The sequence below is a fragment of the Pyricularia pennisetigena genome (genome assembly GCF_004337985.1).
Source record: "Pyricularia pennisetigena strain Br36 chromosome 4 map unlocalized Pyricularia_pennisetigena_Br36_Scf_9, whole genome shotgun sequence".
In the NCBI taxonomy this organism is placed as follows: domain Eukaryota; kingdom Fungi; phylum Ascomycota; class Sordariomycetes; order Magnaporthales; family Pyriculariaceae; genus Pyricularia; species Pyricularia pennisetigena.
Window position 1 is genome coordinate 1,171,182 of NW_021940921.1, and position 11,196 is coordinate 1,182,377.

Below are 11,196 nucleotides of genomic sequence, written 5' to 3' on the forward strand. Positions count from 1 at the left end.
ATTTAATTTTTATTTTGAATAATGGTATATAATAGTAACTTTAATTGAAATTACAGTTTTTAAAGCTTAGCAAACCTAACACTGCGAAATGCATGCAATTATCGATTAAAATAAAAGTTTTATTAATATTTTTATATAAATTAACAATTTGTTAAAAAATTAAATAATTTACGCAAATATTAGTAAAATGAAAATATTTTTAATTCATACATTCCTTTATAAGTTTGTTAGTAAATCTTGGATCAGTTTTTTTTTATAAATTTTTATCAATTAAATAAAGCAAAAAATATAAAAATAACACAAATCTAGCATTTTTTATTATAAAAAAATAAAAAGGGCCGGTATTGTAAATGGGGTTTCACGTTGACGTTTATTTATATACACAATCCACTTTTACAAACTTTGATTTTATTAATGTTAAAATTGGTAAAAATATAAAAACATTTCGATTGCAAAATATATATAAAATTGGATACACTTTACCTATCCGCATATTTAACCGTTAAAATAATTAAATAAAAGTACAAAAGTGAAGTTGTATATGAGATATATATACCACCCCCAACGTGCAGAAACCACAAAATTTGGCTGCAAAACAAAAATAATATAAAATTAATTAAATAAAGCAAAAAAATTTATAAAATACATATTTACCATTTTCTTTTATTAAACACTTTTTAAAACCGATATTATAGGCAGCACTGGATTGAGACGTTTGTTTATTCACGTAATCGGACTTTTGAAAATTTGGTTTTATTATCGTTAAAATTGGTAAAAATATAAACGAGTTTCGATTGTAAACTATATATAAAAAAATATATATTTTGCCTATCCGCCTATTTAACTGCTTATATAATCTAACATATGCACCAAAATTTAGTATAGCGATATATAAACATATACGACCCTCCACGTGCAAAAATTATTAAATTTAGTCAAAAATTAAAAATAATATTAAAAAAAATCGAAAATCGAAAAAAAATCGAAAAAACAGTACCGCTATAAACGGATTAAGGGCAGGTGGTATCGAATTCGGCCATTATAACAAATAATAAAATAAATCGAATTGCTGCTAATAGCGGTATTAAACGCTATTTTTAACGATGATTTATTTTTTCAATATTATGCGTGGTTGTGGAATAATAAAGGAGTTTCGGTTAAAAAAAGGCTAAAAATACCGCCATAAACGGCGAAAATCGACAAATTATCCTCAGACCTGAACTAGAGCGTTTTTTGGATGGACCCACAGGTACATTGCAAAGCCGCAATTGAGCCACGAAGTGGAGCGAAGCGAACGGAGTGGATCAATTGTGGAGCTTTGGGCTTTAGGGATGAGCCCTGAGACTATGCGATAATAACTAAAATAAAACCTAAAATTCAGGCTTTCCAGCGATGCAAAATGCACTTTGGCTCGCAAATTAAAAAGTTTACGGGCTTATAACCTGTTAATAGTATGGGTTACTAACAGGGGTTTAGCCATTAGCCTAGGTGCGGCGTGGTGCTAAATGCGCTATAAATATTGGTAATTACAGGGTTTAAATATATTAAATTGTTTATTAAAATAGTTTACTAATTTTGGGATTAATAACTTAAACTTATTAATGGGGGAAGTTTTACTTTATTTCCCTTAAATATTATCCGATATTAAAATGGGGATCCGCACCCTTAAAAACGTTCCGGTGCCGCACACGATTTTCCGAAAAATTATTTTGTATACGTTATTAAAAAAACACCCTTATTTCCATATAACCCATTTTTAGGTTCGCACTAATTTGCTAATTTGGCGTAAGTTTTAACCCGATACAGGGTAGTTGATTCGTAGGTACAGGGTGGGTGTTACACCCGGGATAGGGTAAACCCTATTCGATGACCTTTGAATCGCAACTCCTGTAACACAAAATATAATGAAAAGTCCGACAGCCCCAGTAGCCCCACTTGGGCACTATTCATTGTGGCTAATGTAAAAGTAAGAGTGGACCCATTATATGCTAAATCTCGCATTTAATTAACAGATTGCCTGCAGGAGAATTTATTTATAATATGCGAATTTGGAAACGTATTCATGTACGATAACGTTTCTACCGATATATGTTAAATATATGCGTTTATTAGCATGTGATAGGTCCATGTTTATTTATATATAAGCTACAATAAATAGTGCCGAAACAGGGCTGTCGGTAATCTCAGGGCTCATCCCTAAAGCCCAAAGCTCCACAATTAATCCACTTCGTTCGCTTCGCTCCACTTCGTGGCTCAATTGCGGCTTTGCAATGTACCTGTGGGTCCATCCAAAAAAACGCTTTGGTTCAGGTTTGAGGACAATTTGTCGATTTTCGCCGTTTATGGCGGTATTTTTGGCCTTTTTTTAACCGAAACTCCTTTATTATTCCATAATTATATATAATATTAAAAAAATAAAACATCGTTGAAAATAGCGTTTAATACCGCTATTAGCAGCAGTTCGATTTATTTTTTTATTTGTTATTATGGCCGAATTCGATACCACCTGCCCTTAATCCGTTCATGGCGGTACTGTTTTTTCGATTTTTTTTTTGATTTTCGATTTTTTTTGATATTATTTTTAATTTCTGACCAAATTTTATAATTTTTGCACGTGGAGGGTCGTATATATTAATATATTGTTATGCTAAACTTTGGTGTATATACCACATTATATAAGCAGTTAAATAAGCGGATAGGCAAAATATATATTTTTTTATATATAATTTACAATTGAAACTCGCTTATACTTTTACCAATTTTAACGATAATAAAACCAAAACTTCAGAGATTCGATTACGTATATAAACAAACGTCCAATCTTTCTCTTACTTATAATATCGGTTTTAAAAACTGTTTTATAAAAAGAAATGCTAAATGTGTATTTTATAAATTTTTTTGTTTTATTTAATTAATTTTATATTTTTTTTTGTTTTGCAGCCAAACTTTGTGGTTTCTGCACGTGGGGGGTGGCATATATATAATTAGTATAATATTACAATTTTGTACGTATACCTAATTATATAAGCCGTTAAATATGCGGATAGGTAAAGTATATCCAATTTTATATATATTTTACAATCGAAATGCTTTTACATTTTTACCAATTTTAACATTAATAAAACCAAAATTTGAACAAGTGGATTATATATACTAATAAATGTCAACGTAAAGCTCGATTTACAATACCGGCCCTTTTTATTTTTTTATATAAAAGAATGCTAAATTTGTATTCTTTTTCTATTTTTTGCTTTATTTAATTCAATAAAATTTATAAAAAAAGAATTTATATAAAGTTTTTTAACAAATTGATCAAAGAATGTATTAAGTAAAAATATTTTCATCTTACCAATATTTGCGTAGATTATTTAATTTTTTAACAAATTGTTAATTTATATAAGAATATTAATAAAATTTTTATTTTCATCGATAATTGCATGCACTTTGCAGTATTAGGTCTACTAAAGTATAAAAACTGTAAGTTGCATTAAAGCTAATTTTGTATACCATTATTTAAAACAAGAATTAAAAATAATGAAATATTACAAATTTTACTTAATATTTTAATATCTTTCCCAATACAATAATTATAAAAACGCGGCCGGCATTCAAATAATTAACAAACTCCAATGAATTTAACGCAAAATATTATATATTTTTATAATTTTTATTTATTCTTTTATTCGAATATTTAATTGCATATTATGGGTACACTATTTTCTTTTGCCATTACAATGCGAATATATTATATATACCCGCTATAAACGGCAAAATACCACAAATTATCGTTATATTAATAAAATAACAATTAGCGATATCGCAACATTAGGTATATTATTAATAATACCGTTAAAAACGGCGAAATGCGACAAATTATCGTTGGTGGTACCGCCATGAACGGCGAAATGCGATAAAATGTCCTCAAATTAGAACGAGCGCGATCTTTTCGGCCAATGTAATTGGTCGAAAAGCCATGTGGCTGAAAGGTACATGGAGCGCTCGGTCCCCACTGCGAAGCAGGGGGGTCTAGTCTGAGCACTGAGACTAGGCTGTCGGGGCTGTCGGATTTTCCGTTATATTTTGTATTGCAGGAGTTGCAATTTAAAATGTCAGCGAATGGGGTTTCAGCCTGTGCCGGGTTTAATATCCACCCTGCATTTACGAGTCAGCGACCCTGTACCGGGTTGAAATGTTTCACCAAATTAGCAAATCAGTGCGAACCCAGAAATGGTTTATATGGAAATAAGGGTGTTTTTTCAACAACGTATACAAAATAATTTTTCGGAAAATCGTGTGCGGCACCGGAACGCTTTACGGGGTGCGAACCCCCATTTTAATATCGGAAAATATGTAAAGGAAATAAAGCAAAATCTCCCACACCAATAAATCGATTCTATTAATCCCAAAATTTAGTGAATAATTTAATGAATTTAAACCCTGTAATTACAGGTTTTTAGAGCGCAAATAGCACTACGCCGCACCTAGGTTAATGCCAAAGCCCCTGTTAGCAACCCATATTGTTAACAATATAATTTATAAAATGCACACTTGGTTACACGAATGGGTATTAAAACACGGGGTCGAACTAATCTTTTGGCCGGTTAACAACCCTAAATTAAACCCTATAAAAAACTTATAAAAGCTTTTTAATAGGAAATATATAAACAGTTTTATAAATTGGAAACAATACCTAAATATTTGGCGTTAAAAAGGCTTTAATATGTGCAGCTATCGAAATTTGGGAAAACTCGAACAAGGAGGTTTTTCAACGGTTTATCAAAAGTATAAACCGCAGGTAACAGGCTATTCTCGATGCAAACGGGTGGTTTACCAAATATAAATATAAATCCTAAAAAACACCTGATTCTAATTTATTTATAGGTATATTCATTTGTATTTTTGTATATAAATTGAACGCGTGGCCGGTGGTTAAAGTCTGGGCTATATATTGGCCGGGTAACCAAAAGCGGAGAAAAGTGTTACGACCAGACAAGATGGATTAGTACCAATGAGGCCAGGCGGGGTCACACCCCTCCTAACGACACTCGACCAAAGAAAACACCGACCGACAAAAAACCGAATTATGTAAGAGATCACGTGACCCCACGTAATCGCCAAAAAAAGATATAATTAATATATCACATATTAATTATAATAAAACAAATAATATACGGGTTATGGGATATATTATACATATTACACCCAGGACAACGGATTATTTAAAAACACGCTTATTACCATATAAATAAAATTTAGTTTAAAATTATTTAGCAGTAATCAATTTACTATTTACCCTGGAATCGATTATAATTTCACCCTAATTATTAAGGAACCCCAATTACCCAATCCAAACGTTTAATTGCTTTAACCCACTATATTTTACCCTAGAAACAGGTTACCCAATATTTTAATCGTAACATTTTAATTATTCCTATTTAATATTTTATTTTAAAATATACCGAATAATATCGCCCAAACGATATTTTCCAATAAAACCACCCTTTAAACCCTTTTTACCGCTAACGCTCCGGCCAACGTTAACGTTTTACGTTAAATAGTCGCGACGCTTCAAACAAAAAATCGACAATTGCAGGAACGAATAACCGAATAAATTAATCGAATTAATAGGAATTATATTAAATATTCTTTACTATTACCTTATAATAGCACCCCAAATACCCTGCAGGGATTTTTTATATAAACCCGGGTTTACCTTCATTTTAACGAAAACAATTTCGATAATAACGCAGAAAAAGTTATTTACGTAACCTCGCTATTAAAGGGCAATACGCTTACCTGGTGCGAACCAATTTTACGAAATTATTTGGATTATAATAAGGAAAAAAACCGTAAAATTAAAACTAAGCGCATTTTCGACGATTACGAAAATTTCGAAAAATGTTTTAAAAAACATTCGGCAGCCCAAACGAGGAACGCACGGTTAAACGTAAACTAGTACGCCTTATTTAAACCAAATCGGTATCCCAATATACCAGTAAATTTCGACAAATTACCGCCAAATTATTATGGGGCCCCGAAACCCTAATAGTACGTTTTTATACGGGATTTAAAAAAAAGATTAAAAACGAATTTGTTAAAAAAAGCGACCCGACACCTTAACCGAATACGTAAAATTAATAATTAAAATCGATAACCGACTTTACGAAGGGAAATTGGAACGACGCGAAAAACGCAACGTATAAGGACCAATTTTACGATAAACTGATACGGGACGCAAATACCAATACCTTAAACCGTTTCGCCAATATAATATTTTTTACGGAATATATAGCGGATTTATGGACCTTAGCGCGATATAATATAAAAAACCTCGCAAAAATCCCAAAATTGGTAAATATTTTAAGTATCATAAACCAAAATATATAACCAAATTTTATCCCCGAAATATTTCGGATTTACACCTCGACCCCAGGAGATTACGAGGACTAAATACCACCACCCATTAATAAATATAACCGGATTAATACAATTTAATAAATTGGACCGTATATTACGACGATAATTATATAACCTATAATAACATAAAAATGGACGCAGGATTATACCTATAAAAACCCAAAAGCACCCGGATTTTAGTAATAGGAAACCGCGTATTTATTAAAACCAAATTACCAGCACAATTACGCAAATAAAACGCCAAATTACCCGAGCCTACGGAATTAAATACTTTAAAAAAATTAAAACCAAAACCATTGGGATAAACCCACCGTATCCGGATAATCCAATAAACCCCAACGGACGAATCTAATAACGAGTTAAAAAACGAATTTAACGAAAAAAAAACTATATTTTTAAACCTATATAATATAACAAAAAAAAATAACCCCTATATATATAAAAAAAAACTTATCAACTTATACCAAAACGACCAATTAAAACAATTTCCCGGGATATTATTTCGAGTATAAATATAAAACCCTAGAAAATTAATTAATTTAACCTTCGGAAACCACCCAATTTTGGATACCAAACATCCTAAATATATAAAAATCTTTTGGGCAAAATGTTTTCAAAATAATTGCGGACTATATTTTAACAGAAAAATAATCCACGATTTTTTTCCACGACGACGTAAAACAACAAATATCTACGAAATATATACCACCACTAGATTACCCAATTGGGAAATTAAAATAAAATTTAATACCGAACCAGCGGTAGTCTTTACCCCTTATAACGATTACTTTATAATATATTACAATTAAAAATAATTCCCACAGTACAAATGCACCCGAAATATTTGCAAAATACATATGTTAGTTAAAATATAGGTATAGTACGAAATAAAGTTACGATAACCAGGACCCGCACCTATAACTAAAATCGTGTGGAACCCCAACGTTAAGAACAACGAAATACCTATAAACGTACGAAAAACGCCTGCACCAATAGGGCACCGATTTAATAAAATTAAAATTAAAAACAGCTATACGCCCCAAAATAAAAAAAATAAAAACCCACGACGCGAATCCAGCAAACCAAAATATTAGAATAATTAAACGATATAGGGCACCAAACGGTAGTAATAAAAACGGAATAAAAAACCTTAAACGCCATGCAAACCACGAAATTAGCACACGAACATATATTCCTAAATATACGATTTAATGGAAAACCCATACGAACGCTTTTTAATAACGGAATATAAAATAATTACATTTTTCCAAAAATCGTTAAAAAACGACGAATAGCTTAATAATAAAAAAAAACTATATCGACTGTAAACCGTAAAAAGAAAAGCAGTTTTATACGGGAACGGTACCATCGAAATAAAAACCGTACACCTTTAAATGGAAAATTATAAACGAAAAAAACAAATTATTTTCAATATTACGGAAATAAAAAACAAAAACATAATTTTAGGGATTTTTTGGTTTAAAAAAAGCAACCCCCGGATAAGTTGGCTTATAGGCCAAGCTTAATAGATAAAACACCTAATTACTAAACGATCTCCAGCATAACAAGGTTTATATAGGAAACGTAAGGTACGGAAAAACTAAATAAAACAAATAGCGTATTTACAGGAAGGACGACTAACCCCGGAACCGATATCGGAAAAGAAGCGATTATTTACAGGTTAAAACCGATCCAATTATATAATATAAATCACGAAAAAACAGACCAAAAACGGTAAAATCCCATAAAAATACCAAAATTATATACGATTATTTAACCAAAAATTTGAAACAGGATTACCCGAATATAGTCCGTTCGACCACGAAATATTATTAAAAAAAGGAACCCAACCAAAATTCTACAAAATATACGGTTTAAATCCGACATAAATGGAAATTTTAAACGAATACCTCGCAAAAAACCTTAAAAAAATTATATTAAACCATCGATATTACCAACAGGATACCCAATCCTTTTCGTACCAAAAAAAACGGAAAATTACAATTATACGTGGATTACAAACAATTAAACGATATTATAATAAAAAATTGCTACCCGCTCCCACTAATAGGAGAATTTCGAAATATATTTTATTAAATATAATAGTTTACAATATTAAATTTTAAAAAAGCATATAATTTAATCCGTATAAAGGAAGGCGAGGAATGGAAAACAGCATTTCGCACCAAACGAAAATATTACGAATACCTGGTAATATTTTTCGGTTATACTAACGCCCCCGCAATTTTTGAAACTATAATTAACCTCGTTTTTAGGGAATATTTGAACATTTTTATCGTTATTTACCTTGACGATATTTTTATTTTTTCTAAAACGTTGGAAAAATATAAAAAATACGTTTATACAGTTTTACAAAGATTATAAAACGCTAAGCTTTTAATCAAACCCGAAAAATGCATTTTTTACAATAAGCAAATTAATTTCCTAAAATATATTATCGCCTTTGGAGAAATTAGGATGGAAAAATCAAAAATCCAAATAATAAAGGAATAACCCCAATTATAAAACGTAAAAAACGTTCGGGCATTTTTTGGATTCGTAAATCTTTATAAAAGATTTATTAAAGGTTACGGCACGATCGCCACCCTATTAACCAATATAACCAAAAAGGATTTAAAATTCCAATGGACGGAACAAATACAGCAAATTTTCGAACAATTACGAAATGCAATAATATAAAAACGGATTTTTAAAATATTAAACCCAATAAAACCTTTCGAAATCGAAACCGACGGATCCGATTATATAATCGGAGGACAATTTAACCAACGAAAAAAAAGAGGCTTACATTTTTACGCCTTTTTTTACAGAAATTATATAAATTAAAATTTAATTACCAAATCCACGATAAAAAATTTATAATTATGATCCGGACATTTAAAAATTGAAAATTATAATTATCCGGGATTAAATACCAAATATTAATTTATATGGATTATAAAAATTTAACCCATTTTATTATTAGCAAAATGTTAAACAAACGATAAATTAAATGGGTAAAATTCCTATTAAAATTCCATTTTAAAATTATTTACCGAAAAAAAATAAAAAATGGTAGGGCCGACGTTTTTAACAAAAAATTAAATTATAAAAACATAATACCCGACAAAATACGGAAAGTTTTTACGGTAAACGATAACAGAAACCTTTTACCAATTTACCGAAATCTTATAAAGATTAATACGGTAATTATACCAAAAAAATACGGAAAATCCACGAGAGTAAAATTTACGGATACCAAGGAATTTCCAAAATATGGAAACGGTTAAAACAGCACCATAATTTCAAAAAAATACGATAAAAAGTACGAAAAACCATTAAAAATTGCGAGTTTTGCGCAAAAAACAAATCCGCCAAACACAAACTTTACGGGTTTTTACAACCTTTACCAACCCCTAATAAGGCCTGGTAAATTATTATAATAAATTTTATTATTAAATTACCTTTTTCCGAAAAACTATTTACTAAGATTAAATACGATAATAAATTAATTATAATAAACAAATTTATTAGATACGCCTATTTCCTACCCTATAAAAAAAGTAATCACGCCGAAAAAATCGCTTATACATTTTTACGAATAATTATTAATAATTACGGATTTCCAGAAAATATTATTACGGACAAAAATAAGTTTTTTACATTAAAAATTTGGAAATTTTTAATGGAATAGCTAAAAACCGACCACAGATTATTTACAGTATTCCACCCACAAACAAACGGACCAATAAAACGAGCAAATTAAATATTAAAATAATATTTGAAATATTATATAAATTATAAATAGGATAATTGGGTACGGTTATTACCCACAATACAATTCGCATATAACAATTTAAAAAATAAAAATACCAAAATAACCCCGTTTTATACCAATTACGGATTTAACTTTACGGTATATAGAAAATTAAAAACCACGAGTACGGCCCTACGAACCGATAAACAAATAAACGAATTACGAAAATTCCACCAAAAACTCCAATAGGAATTGGAATTCGTATAAAAAAAATAACCAAATACGTTAATTAGTATCGGATAAAAGGAATATTTTTCCAGGAAAAAAATAACGTTTATTTTATTCGACGTAGTATTAAAATATAACGACCAAATAACAAATTTAATTTTAAAAAGTTTGGAGTTGTTAAAATCGATAAAAAAATTAGCGAAACCAATTATAAATTATTATTACCAGGAATTATAAAAATCCACCTAACATTTTACGTATTATTATTGGAATTAGCATCACCCGGTACCAATATATAAAAAACCATCGAAATCGACGTAAAGAAAACGTACGACCTCGAATGAATACTGGACCACAAACGCAATTACGGTAAAATAAAATATTTTATTGAATGGGAAAATTATAAATACGAAAAAAACATTTAGGAACCTTTTAATTACCTCCAAAATTACCAGGAATTATTCCGCCAATATTATTAAAAGCTGGATTTGCGAACAAATTAACCAAAAAAAAGGACGATTTAAAAAAATATTATTTACCATTCCTAAAAACTAAAAATCGACCAGGATTCGAAATTATATTACCAAACAAGTTTACAAAAAAACGATTAATATATATTATAAATTGAAATATACGAATAAAACAATTTACCGACCGAATCCTGCGTAAAAACATTTATTTTATCCAACAAAAAAAGATTTAAGAAACCTATTGGGAAAAACAAATTCCAAACAAAACTGGAATCCGGAAAAAACGATTTTAAAAACATTTTAGGAAAAATTTCGGCCAATCGC